This window comes from Poromitra crassiceps, assembly GCF_964638095.1.
Source record: "Poromitra crassiceps genome assembly, chromosome: 7".
Classification (NCBI taxonomy): domain Eukaryota; kingdom Metazoa; phylum Chordata; class Actinopteri; order Beryciformes; family Melamphaidae; genus Poromitra; species Poromitra crassiceps.
Genome location: NC_139628.1, coordinates 15,608,665 through 15,613,664, shown reverse-complemented (window position 1 = coordinate 15,613,664; position 5,000 = coordinate 15,608,665).

Sequence of the window (5,000 nt, the reverse complement as noted above, 5' to 3'; positions counted from 1 at the left end):
AAGTCGGGCATTTTTAACGATTTCCTCTTTCGGCTTGCAACCAAAGACACCTACGGTTAGCATTAAAAGCAATGACTAAAGTTTTACCGAATCCCGTCAACTCATGCTGCTTTTAATGCAGTAGGTGTAGGTGTCTTTGGTTGCAAGCCGAAAGAGGAAATCGTTAAGAATGCCCGACTTTGCAGTGCTCGCTCATTTCATATCAGGTAAACTGTAGTAGGCTGCTAGTAACAGCCACATCGCTCGGTTAGTTAACAACCAAGTAACGTTAAATAATGTCATTATTGAGTTGAACTGATTGGAACGAGGACATCAATAAAAATGCCCGACTTTGTAGTGCTCTTCATAATCAGGTAAGCTGCCTGAAGCTGTAGGCTGCTCAGCCACATCGCTCGGTTAGTTAACGACCAAGTAACGTTACATAATGTCATTATTGAGTTGTGTGCATTATCAACATAACAATATATCTTTGCAAGTTACAGAATAATTATCTACGCTATCCCCAGTTATAAAGGAATGCACGATATGTATGACTAGGCTTGGCCAATTGACAGCGCCAGTGCGTATGGGTCTGTAAGACATATCCCATTAAACAACGTTAATTTCGATGCATAACATTGCTTATCACTAGGCGATAAGCTGTGGTAGTAAGCCGAGAACTGCATTTTAAAACTAAAATATAACTGTGTGTTGCAGATGGGCATAGAGCAGTCCTGACAGCGGGGCTTTTTCACTGTCTGTGAATGCTGGGCTGACGGCTTTTTGCCTACACGTTGCGCGCGCAGCTCAATGTTGACAAGCTGTATAAGGGGTCTATATGGTATATATCTGTATATATGGAGCTCCTGGTGTTTGTCCCCCGGCCTGCCCTCCAGTTCTTTTGTCTGTGCTGTGATGAAGAGAACAGCAAAGAACTGACACTGCCAAGAGATGAAAGCCAATAAGTCGCTCCATTGCAACAGAAGCGCGCAGCAGCAGAGCTACGCCTCCGCCATTTTGGCCTCAAGGAGGCTACCGTAATGACGCCAGTAAACCAAAGTGCCGTGCAAAAGTAGCTCTACCGAAATGGCCCGTGTTCTTCGCGGGCATGGTGTATCTCCACCTCTGTGGTGGTTCTGTGCTGTTTCCCATTGGCCGGAGGAGGCCTTTTCAGTCCAGAATGGCGGCAGCTATCAGCACTATCACTCACACGCCAGAGGGAGGGAGTTTGTACTGGATGTTCTCATGGCTGTGATTCAGTCATAGAAGATGATCACGGCCGTCACGATCGTCCGTCCGTCCGTGCGTGCGTGCGTGCGTGTGTGTGTGTGTGTGCGTGTGTGTGTGCGTGCGTGAGAGTGCGCTTTGTGTTCAGCAGGATAATCTTCATAAACGTGGACCACTTTTATGTCTTTTTTTAGCATAAATGCGTGTTTTTTAATGTGATTTTCACAAAACGTTTAAAAAGTGATAAAAGTGGTGCTCGTTTGTGAAGATTATCCTGCTGCTGAACCCAAATGACCACTCCCATAAACTTTTATTAAACACAGACTTTATTTCATGCATTCATTTCAATAAATGAATTGAAAAAAGCGAAATCCTCATTCTAAAATCCCATAGCCTTTTCATCCTGATGATGACCCAGCATGACGGCCATTTCCTGTTAAGCCTACAAAAATACATAATCTCTGCTGTGCTCTATAGCAGGTGTACATGAGGGGTGTGTGTGTGTGTGTGTGTGTGTGTGTGTGTGTGTGTGTGTGTGTGTGTGTGTGTGTGTTGAAGCACAGCAACTATTCTGAATGGAGCCGTTTGTTCGTTCAAACACAACAGGTTTGAAGAAGCAGAGTAAATAGTCCGGTGCATCGGAGTCGATGTTTAACCAACATGACGTCATCTAGCAAATGTTCCATTAACATGCATTTCATTATAAGTACGTAGTGCTGCACAATTAAACAATCACAACCGAAAATCACAATATGGTCAAGAGCAGTATAGCCTGCAATGATTTGATAAAGATCAAATGTGTCACTCACAACCAGTGTAATATATTACACATTTCACATTACTTTAAGAAAAGGTAATGCCTTACTTTAGTTAATTACTCCCTGGAGAAAGTAATTAGTTACACTACTCGTTACATTACTTTTGCGTCACTCTGCAACATCGCCTGAGATGCATTGTCACCTAATTGCCAGTTAACAATATAACATGAAAGCTGCCCATACTGTATCAGCACACATCCCTGTCCTAATAAGGAGGACATCTACGGTACGGTACGGTGGTGCAGTGGTAAGCGCTGTCGCCTCACAGCTCGAAGGTCCTGGGTTCGATTCCCACCTGGGACGCTGTGGGCGCTGGAGTTGTGACCCCCCCATACCTTCAGTGCCTACTGCCCAGGTGGGCTATCTCGTCGAAAGGCCCTTTCTGTGTGGAGTTTGCATGTTCTCCCCGTACCCCCCAGGGATTTCCTCCGTACGTAACCCCCCACTAAAAACATGCAGAAGATCGTCATCCGACCAGTGACGACAACATCTGAAGTTGGTCCAATGATGGTCCAATGAAGGTCCCCGGGCGCTGGAAAGAAATAGCGACCACTGCTCCTGGCCTGCCCCCTGGAGGAAAGGACAAGCCTGGATGGGTCAAATGCAGAGGACATATTTCACCGGCCACCGTCAGCATGAGTGTGTGTTGTGGCCGCATGCATGTGTTGAAGTGTGTTCGTGTGACAATAAAGACGGGCTTCCGTCTGAAATCGTGTTTTTTTTTAATCGTGTTTTTTTTTATCTCACACCTCCCCGTCCCTCCAGCCCATCCAATCTAGTCGTTGTGTTGTGTAATCGAGTGCATAAAAAAAGTACCACACGGTTGGTGTTTTTTCACCATAATCCTGCAGATTCAATGCTGACCCTGCAGATAGTTGAAGAACTTATGTAATGCTAGTAATGCCATAGGTGTTTAAATAATAACTGTAATGTGATTACTGGCTTTAGGGAGTGTAATGCCTCTTACACTACTCGTTACAGACAGATCTAATGTGATTACAGTAATGTGTTACTTTGTAATGCGTTACCGCCAACACTGGTCACAACATACCATTAGATGAAGCATTGTGGTGCTCCAGAGACGTCCCGGCCAACAAATCAAATTCTCCAGATGTAAGGGAACGTGCTTGTTTGGTACAGATCGCAGTAAAAAATCACATCACATTTTTATTACATTTTTCACTGAAAATGAAATACAAAAATGCCCATTCCCACTGAAATTGTATTGCATATCGCAATCGCAATATTTGTCAGTTTAATCGCAATATGATTTTTGTCTTGCATATCGTGCAGGCCTAAATAAGTACAGACAGAGCATTACTAAAACACACACCGGCCCAGGTGATGAGGCTGTCGAGTCAATATGAAAGGCTGTGTGTCAGAGAGGTGACAGAGAGGCGTGATTTCGAATCGCACATAGGTTGTGAATAGATGTATATTGTATTTTTAATTTTATATTTTTTATATTTTTCATTTGCCGGTTAAACTGTCAGCCGAGCTCTGTTATTGAAGCTTTGGCTAAAGGCCTGAATTTTACAATGATGTTTTGAAATAAATGTTTAAAAATCGATTGTGTGTTAAAAGCTTGTGTTTCGTTTTCATTGGCGTTATTACAGTAATTTATTTTCAATGTCCGCTATCAAGAGCAATTTGGTTAATAAAATCGCTGGGCTGGGCGCAGTGTTTGTGGTGTGTGGGAAATGTGTTAAAAGCTGGTGTGTTACGTTTTCATTGCGCTAATAATTCATTTCAATGTCCGCTCTCAAGAGCAATTCAGTTGGTTCATGAAATCGCTGGGCTGCGTGCCGTGCCGTGCAGTGGTTGTGGTGTGGGAGATTCCAGCTGTCAAAAGAAGACAAAAGACTTGCTCCTGGCCAATCCCGGCGCTTGACTGCTGCGTAGGCGGGCACAGGGCGTGGTTTTTGCGTAACCTATGTGCGATTCGAAATCACGCGACAGAGAGATATCAGTGTTAATCCAACATGGCTGCCTGCCAGCTGGATTTTTCCAATCTCTTCAGCTGTCTGGAGCCATGTGGTCTGGAGAGAGGCTGGCTGCTGTTTTCACCGGATTTTCAGAAAATCGGCAATAATGCGCATTTCCACCCGCTGTTATTATGCGAATATAGAGCGTGCCTCCATCTTGCAGGCAGGCAGCGGCCAGGCTCTCAAGTTTCTTGATGATCTACAAAGCTATCAATTTCTGCATTACCCACTCGGCAAGCATAACGTTGCATGTAATCGGAACAGTAAGTGAATACAATGTCATTCAATTCTAGAAGTGAGTCGCTTTAACGTTAATCCCAGTCTTCTTCTGTTGAAACACACCACGGCGGGCGGTCTAAAAATGTTGCTTCTTATTCACCATCATTGACCTTACAAGTGTAGCACTATTTAGTGTAGCTACGCCGACATGTCAACATGAAACTGGTTTTTGAATGGCGAGACAACAGAGGATTTGCTTAATCTGTTTCCACTGCATTTATCGCATTTACCTTTTATCAATACGCAATACGTTTTCCACCTCCCCGGTAAACGTAAACGTACAAATCTTTTTGCGATATTTGGAGGGTTGTTTTGAATTTTGCAGTGTTTTCCGCTCAGGGTTTTTTTTATGCGCAAAGTGAAAATTCACATAAAAACATGTGGATGGAAACCCAACTTCTGACATCTTGCAGTTTTTTCAGGACAACAATCAGGACAGTTTCACGCAGACTTGTGTCACAAATACAGCAATAATGTTTGCCGGGTCCAAGTTTCAGTTTCATTCATTCCAATTCATCCATACATTTCAGCAAGTCCTCCAACCAAAAATTTGTAAAAATGTCCGTTAATTTGAAAATGTCGCCACATTTCCAACGTTCATTTGAAAATGTTGGTAAACTTAAAAATGGCGCCGCATTTCCAACGTCAACAAAAAATGACTCCAATAAAACAACTTGGGTTATGGTTAGAGTTAACTAACAAGAACGTTAAT